This window comes from Phragmites australis, chromosome 3 (genome assembly GCF_958298935.1).
Source record: "Phragmites australis chromosome 3, lpPhrAust1.1, whole genome shotgun sequence".
Classification (NCBI taxonomy): domain Eukaryota; kingdom Viridiplantae; phylum Streptophyta; class Magnoliopsida; order Poales; family Poaceae; genus Phragmites; species Phragmites australis.
The window spans coordinates 6,090,892-6,108,939 of NC_084923.1; positions in this window are offsets into that span (position 1 = coordinate 6,090,892).

Below are 18,048 nucleotides of genomic sequence, written 5' to 3' on the forward strand. Positions count from 1 at the left end.
TGTGATTCTTCTAAATAAATATAATTTATAGATATTTTATTTACCCCTTTCAACTAATCATGATTTCTCACAGCAATAGAGTTATGGTATTCCGATGCCCTAGCATCTAAAGTAGTGCGCATATTTGTACTGGGTCTTGGATGTAGAGCATCCATATGCCTTGGATATTGAGTATCCATAAGTTGTCTATCAACTCCAAGTTGATTTGCATTTACAGTTTTAAAAGTTAACTTTCTTTATTTTCACAGATGCTTTTAACAAGTATTATCCATTGTGATCATACATCTCCTCCTCTTATTTTTATTTGGAAGTTGAGTGGTTTTATTAGGTATATCCACTCCTTTTGGCGTATTGAGTGTGGAGATATGATTTAGTGATATTTTTATTATCAGTAAATACATCTGACAGATATTTACAATGTGTTGCAAATTTATAAATCCCTAAACTTCTTATTCAGATTCTTTAGTGTGTGGATTTAATGACTAATTGTCTTTATGCAAAGATTGAATTTATGTGATATTCAAATATATTTTCTGGTATCCTTTGTGGTACTTGTGATCTCCCCCTAATGCTTGAAAAATATTCTTATCAACGTATCAGACTATGAATAAGTCCCCTGTTAGGGGCTCGAGGTATTTATGGTTGACGAAAAATATACCTCATATAAATCCCTAATTTCATATGAGTGGCCATTGATGTATGCTGCTGTGGTGATATCGGTACGTATATAGTGTAACTATTTTTTCACAGATGGGAAATTTATTTGATTTCTACGTACTAACTGCAAAGAGGAAGCCATATGATATGTAGTTGAACTTATTTGAATTAAATCTGTAGTGTGTAAGACTGCACAAATTCCAACATGAGGTTGGTAAATTACAATTCTAGAGTAATGCTTGTGCAATTAATTTTAACTCTATTTGATGAGAGATTTCAGCTAGACTATTTAGAGTGTGAACATAATGTACTTAACGCTCCAAATTAATGCCTAAGGTCATACAATGATCATTGAGGGCCTGTGAATTTAATTCAATGTCATTGTCCATTCCAATTGAATTTATCCTGTGTTCATGATAAAATGCTCTTTATTTGATAATTGGAGCAACAAATTTGTAGATATATCCTGTGTTCAATGGTCCATACAATGGCTAAATCTGACCATATATATTTCCTTGAATGCGTTCAAAGAAATTGAGTGGCTCAGTTTTAATTTCAAGGTAAGAGGATCTTAAAATTAATTTTTCCTGTGGCACATGCGGTGCACACAAAATCTGAGAATTTTGGGATTTTTTTTACAACATTGATGTTGTGACCAATAGAATTGCTGACAATTTTTTTTTCATCCCTAAATGCGGATGACAAGACGATCATGCCAAGTTTTGAAATTATCAAGATGCTGAAAGTTTATCTTGAGCGCAACATGTGATATGAGATTAATCTATGTCTGATACAAATCAGATGAAAACGAAGAAAATTTTGCAAGTATTTGCTTGTCATATCCGTTATGGTGATGAAAAATATTCATCATTATTGTCATTATGGGTTTCTATGTGGAAAACATGTTTTCGGATGTCTTTGTAACTCAATATGGTACAAATAGAATCAGAATACATGAATGCATCCTTGCTTACTTTTTGAGTACCCATTGAGAGAATAATTGTGGTTTTGCTGGAACTGACAATCAAAATCCTTTACTCTTTTTAAGAGTACGAAAATACTTAGTCTCCTTTGTTTTTCTATTAGTGGTACAACTGTCCACTAAATATATTTCTTTCATTTGATTATTTCTGGTAAAAATCTATATAGAGTAAATCAAAGTAACCTCATATATTGAATATATATCAATGTTATTGAATATCAATATGTGATACAATATTTTACATAATGATGAATAAAAATTACAATATTTAGTAGTACATAAAGTGGTTGGTAACATTCTATGGGGATGTGTGGAGAAGCTACTTCATGTTTCCATACATGTCTGGTGAATTATATTCCACAAGCATGTAGGAAGTCATCCTGCTTCTGCTGGGTAATGTTGCCAATGTGTTCTTGAGGAATATCTTGAGAACAACTTGTTTGCATATTGATGTCATGTTGAATGTTGAAGTGAGCTTCAAACCTGTCCCCTTGAAATTGTTTTCCTTTTCAAACAGATTTTAGGTATAAATAAACCAAATGTTTAGGGGTTCGGCATTTCTTGGTATGATGATTCATACAACCAAATCTTTGACAAACTTGATAATTGTTATTGTGGTTCTGTTTCTTGAACTTGCCTTTACTCTTGTTGAATCCATCAAACTTCTAACTATTCTCATTACTCTTCCACTTTCCTTTGAACTTCTTTTGGTGCTTTTTGTGACCACCAAATTAGTTCTTGTTCTGAATGTTTGGAATGTACTTTAGGCAACGGAGCTGCACCTATTGGCGTTGATTATGGTTCTTCATTAGAAGTTCATCATGTTTTTTCTGCCTACAGAGGTGTATAGATCAATTCAGAATACTTATTGTACCTTTTGGTATGGTATTGCTGTTGCAATACCCTATTTGCTGGTAAGAAAGTAGACAAAGTATTCTCAATCATGTCCTTGTCCGAGACGGGTTGATCACAAAAGCACAGCTTGGGGCAGATCTTAGAAACAACTGAATTATAGTTTGCAACGGATTTGAAATCCTGAAAACAACTGAGGGACCATTCGCGAAGTGCTTTGGACAGAATGATAGCTTTTTGCTGATCATAACACTCTTTAAGGGATACACAAAGAGCCATTGAATTTTCTTTCATGAGATACTCATTTTTGAGATCCGCATGAAGGTGATGCCTTAAATAATATAAGGCTCCATATTTGATTGTAGCAGGCATTTCAAGGGCATATGGTAGAGGTTTTTCTAGTTTAGAAATAACATATCGAGATGTCATAGAAAACTTGACATTCATTGCCCAAGTGAGATAATTACTCCCATCTAATGAGAGTTCTTGAATTTTTTTTGATTATATGAGCCATATCCTACATGAAATACCATGAATGTAATTAATTTACTATGAGAGTAAATTAAAAATCATGGAAGTGTTGTAATAATGCAAAATAAAAAAATCAATATGTGTATTGTTGGTGAAAGAAAATATGTCTCCCATAAATAAGGTGCGGCGAGAGCCAACTCACAAGAGTGGCTTAAGTTTGGAGGAGAAGTGGAGAGGAAAGGAATACTAAGATGTGTTTCAATGAACTGAACTCTCCCGTCCACCGTGTGCCCACAGTCTGTATTTATAGTGCCTTATAGAGGGAAAGTGTTCATGCATACCCCTACAGGGGGGGGGGGTAGAGATACAAGTTGTTACTAGATACTTGTAACCTAGAGCTAGCTAGGTAATACATGACTCAGGCCCGGGTAAATCTAAATCTACCCTAATGACATCATCTGACCATGGCACTACAGTGGCATCAAGTGGCCCTAGTGGAGGGGCCACAACTGGTCGTCTGTTGCGGCGCTGCTCTGCCTAGTTGTTAGGTCGGTCGCCGAATAGACCAATATTAAATGCAGGTCATCTCATGGTAGGCAGAGGGTGGCCGACGGGTCTCCCTTTGGTTGATGTTTCTGAAGGACCCATAGTTTCCCCCCAAAGGCTCTGGTCGTCAGGGCCTCCGGGGATCTGTGGGTCTCCGAAGCTGAGGCTCTGAGGCGACTCCAAAGCATGTCGACTCTGGAGGGGTCCTGAGCCTAGGGGCCCATGAACACAGGCTGGCAGGGCTAGGAGCATCGAGGGTCCTTAATGGTGACCCCCTATGCCCAATGTTACCTGCGAGAGAGGGTATTGAATGCAGCCTGCATTTAGTGGCACTGTTATGCCTTGCTAGGAGGTAGTGAGACATGTGGCACTATGGCATAGGAGAGCTGTGGAGAGTGGTTCAGTTTCCCCAGGATCGTGGGGGAACTAACAGGACGGGGCGTGCACACGTGCCCCAAGGGAGGCAGCACACCGTGCCCTGGGTCTATAAAGTAGGGGTCTTGACTGGGTGGCGTCCTTATCTGGCACCCTTGTTCTTTTCCACCCTCATTCTTGCGCCTGCGCTTGCTAGTCCCAGCACTCCCAGTCTCCATCGCTGGTGAGTTCATTTCATCGTATTCCTAAGGATGCCATGACTCGCTCGGGCGTCGGCGATAGAGTTGGTTCCCCGACAGGGGGTCACGTGGACCCTGAGAACCCTGACATCGCATTAGTGGTCTCAAGTGTCACCGCTCATCAGGCGAATACAACTAGTACCACCGCTGGTGAACCAACAGCGGGTGGGGCCACTGCTATGCGCAGGCCAATCGAGTCCATAGCAGCCATGAATCCTCTACTGCCTGGATCAGCGCCGGGCTTGTCAGCTCTGCCGCACTAGCAAAAAAAGTACCCCCTACAGAGATGTGCACTAGGGGAGTCAACTATCACCAAGGTCGAGCTTGATCGAATGGTCAAGGAGGGGAAAATCCCCTCCAGATCTGTTGCTCGTGTCCCAAGGGGCGAGGCAATCTTGGCACCGTAGGGCCATGAGATCGTGGTCTTCCAGGCCTTCTTTGATACAGGCCTTGGTTTTTTGGCCGTGCCGCTTCTTGAAGGGATGCTCCGGTATTTTTATGTGGAGCTCCCCCAACTTTTCGCCAACGCTATTGCCCTCCTGGCCATCTTCGAATGGGCCATGCGGGTGGAGGGCTATGATGGTTGAGCGGAGCTCTTCGCCACTCTTGACGAAGCAAGCTGCCAGCAGAAGACTCGAACGAAGGATGAGGAGATGAAGGTACTCAGCTTTGGTAGTGTGAACTTCCAGCTCCAGCAGGAGTACTAGGATGCCTTCCCGGCGGAGGCCATCAATGACCGGTGATACACTGGGTGGTCGAAGGGGTGGTTCTATTATGATGTATGCACCGGGTCCCCCTTTTGTTCCACTAATCTGGACATCCTTTACATCCGAACCCTGGTGGTGGAAACCTCCGAGACGTAACTTGTTTCGAGGGTTGCGCCCCTCCAGAGGGTGGCCCGGAGGATGAGCACGTGTGATCTCGTGGAGGAGTTCATGATGCTACGTGTTTGGCCCCTTTGTGCGAACTGGGACCAAACCATTGAGCAAGGTGAGGAGAGCGAGCTGAACGAGTACTTTGGGCCCATCGTTAGTTCGGGTGAGTCCTCTCCATTGTCTAACATTAAAACAATAGATGTGAAACGCCTTTTTGTTTTAGAGAGTTGCCTCACGCTGGACCAAGCAGCCAAGATCATGGAGAAATTCTTGGGCTAGCCCTCCATCGTGGAGCAGGACCAGCGTTTGGAGCTGGTTGGAAATTTGGAGCAGCACAATCGGATCTGTTCCCGCCTCGGTTTGGTGGCTCTGGCTCGACCGGATCCAGCGGAGCCTCGGGTTCTTGGGAAGCGAGGACGCGGGGCGCCTGGAGCCATGGCTGCTGCATTTTGCACGCCCCCGCTCCGAAGTCGAACCTCGCATGTGAAAGTGCATCTAGGCCCCTTTGTGGGTTTTGGCTAATTGATTACAAACGATTAATGGACTAATGAGTTTATCGAGATTAGGAACATGTTTTAGTCCCATTGAAAAGGTTAAAAGAAGTTGGCGTTCCTCAAAAAGAAAAGAGAAGCGACGTGAAGAAACTTAGTAGGTTTTAATTAATTTTACTTTTGAACTTGAGTTTAGGAATACCATACTATCGAGAGGAATGCATTTAGATAGTCTTGCTGGTGTCTTAGTGCTCAAAGTATCTTTTTAGAACCAAAAGTTGAGAGACACAATCACCCATGGACACTGAAAAAAATGGAAGAGTTGTCTGAACCCGGAGTATCTGGGTTAGCCCAGATACTCCGGATTCTATTAGTGTCTCGGAATCTTCGAGTGAGACTCCAGGAGAGAGTCTCTATTTGGCATAAGAGTTAAAGCCGGAGTCTCCGGGTTAGCCCGGATACTCCGAATTTTGTTAATGTCTAGGAATCTCCGAGTAAGACTCCGAGAGAGAGTCTCTATTTGGCGTAGGTGTTAAAGCCGGAGTCTCGAGGTTGGCCCGGAGTCTCCCGGTCCTGATGCTTCCGGACCCTCCGGGAAGGCTCCGGACTGAGATCTCGGCTGTTTCCACAAGTGTTACCTGGAGTCTCCGGGTGAATCCGGATATTCCAGGTCAGTATAAAAGTCCTGTAATGGCTAGTTTCTGATAGGGTTTGGTGCTTGTGTTTTGTGCTACCCGAAGTCTCTGGGTCTGTTCAAAAATTACTGTAACGGCTAGTTTTTTTGGGGGGAAGGGTATAAATACATCTTCACCCTCTTCGTTCAATACTGCTGAACTACCTGTGAACAAACACCTCAAAAGCATTCAATAGCCCTCCCAAAACCCTCTAGTGCTTTGATCTTTGCAAGATTTGAGAGTTAGGGTTTTGGGAGTGAAATCTAGAGCAAGAGAGCAAAAATCCAATTTTTGCGCATTTCAGTTCTTCACCAAGCCGTGATTTACATTCTTTAGTCTTGGAGCTTTGTGCTCCTAGACGACATGGCGTCACCTATAGAGCACCCAATCTTTGTAGAGTACCACGGGAAGTTTGTATCACCTTTGATTTGAGTAAGAATCCTAGATCGATCTTTGTGGTTTCTTGGGTGAGGATAGGGTTGAAAGAGACCCCGCTCTTTATGAGCTTCTCAACGGAGACGTAGGCACTTCTTTGTGAGGTGGCTGAACTTCGGGAATAAATTATTGTCTCCATTACTTTCTTGTATTTTACTTGTTCTAGTTGATATTTGGGGATTTACTCCAATCTTGTTGCTTGTGAGTATTTGGGTGCAGGTTGTTGTTGAAAAGGAGCATATACATCTTATAGTGCATGTGGTAACTCGTAGATCAAACCAGACTTGGTTAGGTTTACTTTGATTTTGAGTTCCTGTATAGTCCGGATAATCCGGATGAACTCGAATACTTCGGAACCCAGAGTATCCGAATTGAGACAGAGTTTCCAGGCACTGTTTGATCCGCTGCAAAGTTTTATTTTTCAGAAATGACTATTCACCCCCTCTACTCGACATCAAGTACTTTCAGCCTGCCCCCATAACCTCGTATGCCAGCTATGTCGTAGAAGCCTCCAAGGCTAAGTCAGACAGGAGGAAGCGCCGGAGGCTCACCAAAAGCATTGGGGTTGCAGGCGACGGGCTGGAGACGAGACTCGGTCCGGAGGAGGTGATCAAGGGACGGGTCCTGCTCCTTCGGACCCAGCCGGGCATGGCCAATGCGGAGGGGATCATGAGGTCTCCCTTGATGTCTACGCGACGTGGGAGATTGTTGGCTCTCCGACATCAAGGATATCACGGTCCCTTCTACCACTGCGCCAGCTGGCAGGGGTGAGGCGTCGTTTTTTCACTTTTTACTTCGTTGTGCATGTGCCTAGGGGTCCCAACTTTGGTGTGCTTCATGTTTGTAGGGGTCGCTAGAGTGAACCCATCCCTGGCCCCTAACCTTGAGGTTCTGGCTCCCCCTGAGAGCCTGGCAACTCCTTTGGAGGTAGCCGGGGTGGCCATACCAGAGGCGACAATTTTGCTATCTCGGGAGGTCCCTTAGGACTCTGCTTTGACTCTCGTGGCCGGGACTTGTGGAGTCGGATCCCCCACTGGTGCTGCCTCGGTGCCCTTGGAGAGGGGTCAAAGTGTCAAGGCCCTGACTCTAGACAGCCTCGCACTTTGTCCAGAGGCATTGAGCACATTTGCCTTCACCTCGTCTGTCCTTAGGAGTGGGGAGATCGAGCAATCTTGGCTTGGGGGCCTCTGAGGAAATGGTGGCGCGTCTAGAGGTGGTGACCTGGAAGTTATACAGTTATTTGGAGCTTCCTAGGTCCAGTGTGTGTCTACTAGTTTATCTCTTCTCCTATGTCCCTTGCAGCAACTACTCCTAGTTAATGCGATAGGCTTCTCGCAGTGACAGGCTTCTCGCAGCGTCAGGCCCTCACAATGGCCCAGGACACCTCTCGAAAGGAAATGGTCGGGCTACAGTGCTCCCTAAAGGAGGTGGTGGAGCGAGCGGAGTCTATGGAGGGTTGTCTATAAGAAGAGACGTTGTCCCGGGAGCGTGCGGAGGGCCTTCTGAAGAGAGAGATGGAGTGCCGGGAGGCCAACGCCCGGGAGACTGCCGCAGCCTGTAGGGCTACATAGGTGTCCATCACCGAGGTTGTTGCGAGATGTGTGGTTGCGAATGATGAAGCCACAAACTTCTGAATCGCGGTAGCTACAGTTCAACAAGAGCTGGCGGAAACCTGTGTAGCAGAGGAGGCACTGCATACAGAGCACCAAAGGCTGGTCGGGCATGCGATGGAGGTGTCCCACACCATCGAGGAGGCTCTGGGCGACCTAGGGGCCAAGGCGTCATGGCTCCTCTGGCTTTGGTCCACTGCTGGGGTGGTGGCTAGTGCCACTGAGGCCTTCATGGACTCCAGCGTCCGCGTGGCCTTGGTGCTTCAGTTGGAGCTGCTGCACCGCATGGGGTGCTGCCATCTTGAAGCGCTATCGTAGCCAGACTTGAGATTTGTGGCCGAGGACATCCGACCGGAGGCACCACCGATAGAGATCTGTGCTGCCTTGAATGGCTTCGACAGGGGGGTGTGGACGAAGCATGGCCGATTCGTGACTCTGCGTTTTATTGCAGATCACGTGAAGTCCAGTGCCTGAGGTACGGGAGTTGGGGCTTTGCATCCGGAGACCGCCTTACACGCACCTCTACTACCGATGCCTCTTCGCCAGGAAATTGCTTCGCGGGAGTAGTCTCCGCATGCAGGCAACACTCCGTAGGATCCACGGCTAGAGGTGTAGCTCTTAGTAGGCTTCATATTTTGTTGTATTTCTTGTTTCTCTTCTTTGGCCGGGGCCGGCGACCTCGTGTGTTAGCTATCACTCCTACTGTGTGTATCTTGACTTTTTTATCACTCTTTAGCGGTGCCATGTCTCCTGTATGCTTGCCTATTTATCTGGGTGATGTGCTAGGGATATACACATGCCACATGGCTGACTCCTAAGCAGGATTTGCATGTACAAGTTTGGCAACCCGAAACAATAGGAAACTTCCCGAGTGCTCAGGCAGTCACTTTCGAAGGGGGGGCAGCACATCCCGATCCTCTAGGCCTGCACTACCTTTCCTACAGTGGGAGCGCTTTGTCCTTCCTTGCGATTCCCAAGGGCGTGTGGACCTGGAGGTGGCTGTCGATAATTTGGTCAAGGAGGAGCTGGAGGACCCTTCGTCGGAGATTGGCCCAGGTTCCGTAGGGGTAACCGAGTGTGGAGGGCTTTTGAGGCCGCTGGACTACGTGGCCCTCGGTGTTTGGTTCTCCCTCAAAACCCCAATGAAAAGGTGCCATCGGACATCCTCAAGGATGTCATATGACCTGGATAAAGATGGAGGATGTGGCGGTTGTGGAGTATTCCTCGTCGTTGGTGGAGTTGGACTTCACGGCCTTCGACTCGTATCCCTTCTAGGAGGATTCCTCCCAGGTCGGTGCCTCAACCTCTCGGGCTCGAGGGGACTCTGTCTTTAGCCGGAGGTCTTCACGTTGACGGTTCATGCAACACTGCCCCATACGTCAATCCGACCGCGTGGGTGGTGGCTTTGACAGGTGAAGTCAGCCCTTCGTACGCCCAGCACTTCTGGAAGGTGTGGTGGTTTAGCTCGTCTTTTAGGACTAGATTAATTGTAACTTGTAAGGCATATTGCCAAGTGCATTTTTTGGACGTATCATATATGATTAAGATTATGACGTGTTATATTCGGTTTTTGTCTTTTGTTTTTGGTCGCACCTATGCTCTGGAAGTTTCCCCTCTCCTGGCCCCCTCGAATACTGCGGTTGCTAGCGGTTGGAGGGTGCTACTAGAGGTATTTTTATGTGTCTTAGGTGTGACTTAGAGTGACTAAGCCTCACAATGGTGATCGCGATCAAGGATGATGCCTTCGAGGTGCTGATGGTGTGTACCTCGATGCGACAGAGGCTGATGCCTTCGAGGTGCGGAGGGTAGACCACGACGCGATTGAGGCTGATGCTTTTGAGGTGCGGATAGTAAAGCTCAAAGTATCTGCACCTAGCCGGAGAACTTACCGCGTCGACGGAGGGGTGAGAACAAGTCTTGTCCTCATAAAGCCACTGAGTTGGCAGGGCGAGGAGGTTAGGGCTACCATTGCGCCAACGGTGGTCGGGGTCCCATGAGCATGTTTGGACGTTTTCACGGAAGCAGAGTCCTCTACCGGTCTCTTCCCCCCTTACGCGGACGCTTGGCCAGCAACTGCCTAGTCACCCTCGGTTTGGTTAGGTTGAGGCTGGTCGCAGCGGGTTTCGTCGGGGCCAGGCTAGTCGGAGAGAGGCTAGTTGAGGCGAGGCTAGTCAGAGCAAGGCTGCTCGGACTGGGTCTGGTCGGGGCCTGACCGATCAAAGCGAGTCTGGTCGAGGCGAGGCTGGTCGGAGCAAGGTAGGTTGGAGCGAGGCTGGCTGACACTCTGCTGACCAGCACTGCTCGCAAAATCTTCACCCGTGAGCAATACCCGGCTCTGAGCAGTCTGGTTATCATCGCCACCCGCTGGGTCGATACCGCGATCAGATTGGTAGCTGACCAGGGCGACACTGGGTGACGGAGAGGGCATACGGGTGACAGGATTGATTCCCTAGACGACCTCCATGACCTCATCGACTATTAGGCACAAGACATCAACCTCAGGAAGACCCAATCTGATCTGAGCCCTCTCCGGCAAATGGAGATCACACAGTAGGGAAGCACATCACGGAGGGCCATCTTTCCTCAAGGTGGCCGTCATTAGGAATTTGACTTGTGACTCGATGGCCTCATCAGGAAGATCTGCACAGCTCCCCCATGTGACATTGTCACTCACGGTGTACATGTATGCCGTATGTGCTCTCCTCCACAAGGGGCACAACCGGCGCGTGATGAAGTCGCAGACAGCGTCTGATCCCTACAGTCCGACATCCGTAAATATCTTGACCCATGCGGCAAGGGTCAACAACTATGGTGTTGTCGCGGGGGCGCTTCCCTATTTCTAACTGACATATGTCGGTGTGCCCGACACGCACGACGCGATGGAGGCTAATGCCTTTGAGGTGCGGAGGGTAGGCTTCGATGCGATCAGGGCTAAAGCTTTTGAGGTGCAGAGGGTTATATGTAGCACTATTTAGCAAATACATAACTTAACTTTGGTGTTTACTATTAGCAACGAATAGCTAATTTGTAGAATAAAATATGACGTGGGTCAGATGGCTATTTATAGCACATGCGAATCTAGGACCTTTGGTATGCCATGTAATGATCGGAAGTAAACAACGATGCCGAACTTGGAGATATAACTTATATGTTGATGTTTAATATTGCTAGGGAATAACAACTTGCATCATAAGATATGACTAGGTTGGATTGCTATACTTTAGTACATGCCAAACTAAGGGCCCTAATATGTCATGTAAGGGTCGGAAGTAAACAACAGCGGTGAACTTTGAAGAGTTCTTGCTAGCAAATTGCCTATTGCAGCATAAGATGTGACTAGATTGGATTGCTATTCTTTAGCACATGCCAAACGGAGGGTGCTATTATGTTATGTAAGGGTCAAAAGTAAACAACAGTGCTGAACTTTGAAGAGGGCAGCGCTGGGGTGTACCTTTCACAAATGACCCCCCCCTTGGTGGAGGCCGCAACGAGGCTCGATGGAGGCAGGGCCTTTCGGAGCCTAGCAGTTGTGGCCAGAGTGGGGGTTGACGGCTCTACAGAGGTGGAGCCGATGACGCTATCTAGGGGCGGTGATGGTCGTTGGAGGAAGGGCCGTCAGGAGCCCCTCTGTGGGGATTGGCGGTTCTCTGTTGGCGAGTCTTCTGAACTTGGACTATTATAGCAGATATTTTCTGCGGTGGTGAGATGCTCTCCTCTTTTTTTGGAGTAAGTGCGTGATGATGTAAAATAATGGCAGCGCATCTGGCTCCAACAAGATTTGTTTGTTCTGTCATCACTGCGACGCGGTCGCTGATATGTGGGACAACTTACTGTGGACCCCGTATGCAAGGGAAGCCTGTCATAGGGTGAGATTACGCAACAGGAACCTAGTCCCATCTGACTCCTGGGGTCTTGCACCTACTGGCCCTACATGCATCGAAATTAGTTCGAGCAATAACTATGATAGGATGTGCACGTGAGAAAGGCCGCATGCTCCCAAGGTGGAATGGGAGCCGTCACGACCAGGATTTATAAGCAATGCCTTGCCTTGCGGCCCTCTTGCCTAAGTAATACAAGATTTCTTTTTGCAACTCAGCTTGTATCTCCCATGGCATATCCTCCCTCCTTGGGCGCTAGCGGCCATACCAATCCGCCATCGACGCTGGCGCCCATCCTGCAGGCCGTGTTGCCACTAGGGGCGGGTGGTCCCAAGGGCCTGCTTGCTAGTATTGAGTTGGCAACCATCGTGCTTTTGTCATTACAGAGGGGATTGGCTCCATTCGCCCCATCTCGATCTCTGGCCCAAACGATTGCTCCAGCAGAGATTATCAACATCTTTGATGATGAAGAAGAGGTTGACTAGGATCTCCTGGAGAAGGAGATCAACGAGGAGGAGGTGGAACAGGAGAAGACGAAGGAGGAGGCCGACGAGGGATCCCCCAGTTCTTCTTCGTCCTCAGACGAGGCCGGTTATTGCAATAGCCTTAGTGGCCGGGCGCCACGTCTAAAGCGTTTGCGCCATCGTTAGGACCTCATAGTATGCTGTGTTTTTTTGTGTGTTTTTTTAGTTGACTGAACAATCAGGAGCTCAAGGGGTGACATGAGTGTGTACACATCCTTTGGATATGAAAAATCGTTGGTTTAACTATTTGTATGAAGCTTTGGCTATCTTCTTCAGATCATCTCTCTCTCTCTCTCTCTCTCTCTCTCTCTCTCTCTATATATATATATATATATATATATATATATATATATATATATGCACATGGTGCTGTCTCTTAATTGAAACGTTGGTAAGGCTCTAGGTAGAACATCATATGCATCCTTGGTCCATGATGGTAGCAGTAGTGGCAGCACGTTTACACGTAATAGCAACAGAGTGTCTTCGCATTCTAGGTGTGCTCAAGGGGTGCCCCTCCGTGTTTGCCAAGCAATAAGAGCCTGGCTTTTTGGACTCGAGGATGAGGTAAGGGCCTTCTCATTTATTCAAAAGTTTTTCTGGAGCCAGTGCTCACCGGAGGACCAGGTCCCCAGGTTTGAAGGTCTGCAGAGCGACCTTAGGATTGTACCAAGCCTAGGTTTCGGACAGCCTGGAGCCTCATGCCCTCTGTGAGGTCGAGGGATACTTCTCTTTCTCTGGTGATCTCTAGTAGCTGGACTCGGAGTGGGCGTTCCTTGACTTCTGTTGGAGTCATGGCTTCATTAGCGAACAACAGGTGGAAGGGGGTAGACCCGATGGGATGGGTAACCGTGGTGTGGAGGGACCATAACACTTTTTGGAGCTCTTTGACCAATAGGTCCTTAGCATGATCGATGAAGCGCCAGTTTTATCATGAAAGGATGTTGCTGTTGGCGCACTTGACCGCCCCGTTGGACCATGGGTGATGAACCGTGGCAAAGCACATCTCGACACCGAGCTCGACGCAGAACTCTCAAAAAGGGCAGAGTCGAACTGCGTCCTGTTATCGATGGTGAGCTGGCGTGGGACGCTGAAGCGACATATCATATTTTTCTAAAAAAAATTCTGGACGTTGTTGGATGTAATCGCCATGAGGGGGTCAACCTCTATCCATTTGGAGAAGTACTCCAAAGCCACAACCGCATACCGGAGATTCCCCTGGGCACGAAGGTATGGTCCGATCAACTCCATTCCCCAACGTGTCAGGGGCCAGATGGGAGTGATTTGCTGCAATAGAATCAGAGGTCGGTTGCTTCGGCGCTTCGTCCACTGGCACCCTTGGCAGGTGCAGACGAGTTCCTCCACATCGGTCATGATCGTGGGCCAGTATAGCTCCTGGTGGAGTGCCTTGCTAGCCAGAGCACGAGGCGTGAGGTGGCTGGCACAGAGCCCCTTGTGAATCCCCCGTAGGAGATTGGCCCCTGCTCCTTAGTAACACAACGGAGGAGGGTGGTGCAGACATGTAATAGCCTAAATTCTTAAAACCAAGAAAAGTTAGAAACTTAACCAAAAGAAATAAAAGGATTTGCAAAATAAATTATCCAAGTTCATATATGTGTATATATTTGATTTCTTGATTTTTGTGAGCTAGTATAATATATATATGGTATATACACTATATATAAATATACATATATATATATATACATGAGAGAGAATAGAAAAGAAATAGAAAAGCCTTCTTGTGAAATTGGCCGAAGCAACCGTTTCTTCTCTCTCCGTCTCTGTTTTTGCTTCTTTCAGCACAGCCCACCCAGCCCAATCGACCCTGCCGAGCCAGCCGGCCACCATCTCCTCTTTTCTCCATTCTCTTCTCTGCTCAGCTTGACAACAGCAGCCGTCCGGCCGCTGTGCGCATGGATGCCACCATGTCCAAGCCGAAGATCGATTGCCCAAATGCCCAACGGATTCGCGAGAGCATCTAGAAGCTCGACCCATGCCTTTTTTTTGCCAACGCCTGAGCCAAGTCCAAGATGAACTCATCAGGGAGTTCGTCGGCCACCCGAAATCCCGATCAAATCCATGAGATAGAGTTAGAGATAAGCTACATTTCAAAGGAAGGAAGAATCCTAGAGTTATACACGAGCTTTTGCCAAGAGATAGAAGCCCGAGCGTGTTTGAACCATTTGATTCGAGTTTGAGGTGCCACCGCCACCCTTTTCAAATCCAATTCGATTTGAAGATAAGAGAGCCACCCGTGTATAAATATGCGCCCCTACGCCCTCCTCAAAACATGCCATAGCTTTTACCCATCAAGTCGAGGTGAAATAGTCAACTAGAGCCCTATTTCGACGAGAGCCGAAGCTTCAAGCTGCTGCTCGCCGTCACTAGCCTAAACCACGCACCACCGATGACAACCCATAGCCTAGCTGTGTTCGCCGTGAGCACGTGGTCGTGTTCCACCACTCGTCAGAGCATTTGGAGCATGGCGACGAGCTTTGTGCCGCTCGCCGGTGACGCACCACCGCGGAAGCCCTCTGAGCCGCCATCCTAATCATCGAGAGCGAAGGAGACCGAGGTGACCCATTCGATCTGAAATCAAGAGCCAAGATTAGATCCCTTCATACCCCTTCGCTGGCCAATAGAAAACAACCGCGTGCCCAACATAATCCCAGTTAGCCAGTTTGCCCAATCAGCAGTGTGACGTGGCAATCACGTTAGCACATGCGTCTGACGTGTCGCGCTACCTCAGTACAAAGAGCCCAATAAACTTTTCTCTTTCTTTTATTTGTTTTAATTGATTTGCTAACATCATAATTAATGTATATTGCTCAATAAATAGTTTTCAGTGTAAAATAATTCTAGAAAATAATAATAATTAGGAAATTAATTTCTAAATGTTTAATAATGTTTATTGGGTTTACTTAATTCTATTTGCTAGTTTTATGAAGTTTAATAATTCAACTAAATGCTAGAAAACTCTAGAAAAATCCTAGAAAATCATAGATGGCTTTAGAAAAAATCTGGAAAATTCCTAGCAACATAATTTCATCTGTAGTTAATCTTTTTAGCCCTATTTTAATCTTTAGAAAATCAAAACTTATTAATCGTAGCTCTATTTTGACCTATTCTTTCGCCGGACTGTCCGAAAAAGTGATCTTATATGTGATGATGTTGGTTGTGTGATATTTGGTTCTTTTTAGATCTTTGTGTTTATGTGTTGTTATTTTTTCTCGTATGTTGTGAGTAGACGCCAACATTCAATAGGAGCTAGAAGGTCTGCAGGATCAGGATTTTGAAGACCCAACTGAGTTTAGTGAAGTCAAGTTATGTTCTTGAACATATTTATCATAATTTTATAAATATTTTGTTTTACAAACATATATGCTAATAATATGTTGGGAATCCTAAGAGTTAGGCTTTATCCTACTTTTCCCTTATCATCCTTGTCGCTATAGTATAGTTTTAGGTTATGGAAGGGTAGATGATGCTTAGCCTTACTTTGGGACGGAAGTCATGATAATTGCTCTACGAAATTGATAATAGTCCTTTGCAACAATGATAAAATATGATGGAATAACTTTTATAGCAATATGGCGTAGGAATTTGCGCAAGTGGTATGACAAGGCTAATATGTGATGTACGGATGGAAAAGTGGTAGTCTTGCTCCAATGTAAGAACCGGTTCGTGGGGTGACTTTTCTGTGTTTACAGTACAACCACAAATCTGGTATGGGATGGGCGTAGCCAAAAAATTTGTTTTTACTCTCATCATAGTGTAGACCATCTAGGAGTACGATGAATGGAAGGGATGCACTTCTTTTGATCTGAAAGGTGCAACAAGGGGCTTCCATTGTTGAGGTGGAGTCACACGGCGGTGAAACCTTAGCAGGTAGACATGTGTTGAGAGGAGTATTGTAAAGGATTTGTAGTGGATTTCTAGCGCACACCTTGGTTGTGTGTAAGAGTGTCCATCAGCCAACGGATGCTCGGTAAAATGGGAAGAAACAACTTGTGGGTAAAGTACAATATTTGCAAAGTTAAAACTGAATATTCAATCATTGTGAGGAACCGTCCAAATAGTATTCTAATTAATCATCAGGAGGATCATTATTCATAATCACAACCTCGACGATTAACCAGAATACCATTCCGGTAGTCCCGGCACGTGTTTTGTGCCCAGGATCGGAACACATGCCTCCCAACTCAAATATCACAACACAGTTTAATAGAGAGCAAATAATTAAACTGGATTACCATTGTTAAACAAGCAACTGCTTCCACAATTTACAACAAAAGAGGAACAACAACTACTACTATGCAGCGGAAGAAAAACCTATACAACAAAAGAGTATGGAGCCGTATGCCCTTAGGCTCCATACCAAAAGCGCCAGAGTTCGGAGTAGAAGGTGCTACTCCTGCCCGCCACCCTGATCGGCAGGCACAAAGTAGCCGAACACTGCCTCTTCTTCGCCGACCTGCGATCCTGAAAGCAACTTAAGGGCAGCACCCTTAGTACGAAGGTACTAGCAAGTCTTACACAGTATGAGTATATATATTCTCGACTCCAAGGATCATGCATTTTAAAGCTGTAGCAAGGATTAAGACATGTTTAAGTTCATTAAGCGGTAAGCAACCTAGACTCTAGGTGTAAGCAACTGACTTAACCAACCACCGACTCAAACCCTGCCAACCAACTGATCAAAACAGATATATAACAACAAGTGTATAAAAGCATACCATTCCCACCAAACCACCAACCACATACCGACCAAACCACCCCAATCCAACCATGCCACAACCCACATCGAAACTCTACGACCAAAATATGGTCGCTCGGTGGAGATAAGCGATAGCGATGCTCATGACCGAGAGCGCGGCAGCTCGAACTGATTATACACCCTGCAGGGGGATACTCCTGGACCCACACGACACAGGGACCATACGGCTTGTGCCACCCGCTAAGATGCGCACAAGGGGGTACCCGTGACAACCTTTCCCAACCAGGCCCAACCATGTGGATCAACCATAGCTCGGCGAGGCGGTATTAGAACTACTCCCCGAGCAAACTAATACCGCTAAAAGCCCGGACTCAAACCGGACTCACACCGTCTATGACGAGGCCCACATGACCACGTCTGCGAAAGTAATCGGCTCGCCTACCATTATATCAGCATGTGGTGAGTAAGGTATGTGCTAAAGCCGACTACACCGATGATCGGTGCTTAACCGGTGCAAGCGGTCTACGGTGTCCGGGTTCCCTCCCCGAACTGCCTGAGGACTCCTCGTGAGCAGATGACACCCCTAACACCGCCCACACCTCGTCTCAACTCACCACTCACCAAACCGACTCATCATCAACCCAACCATAAGTGCGAACAAATAATAAGTCCTAGGCTCGCGACAACGGTGGACGCCGCCGTCGACTTCTACCGGAAAGCCT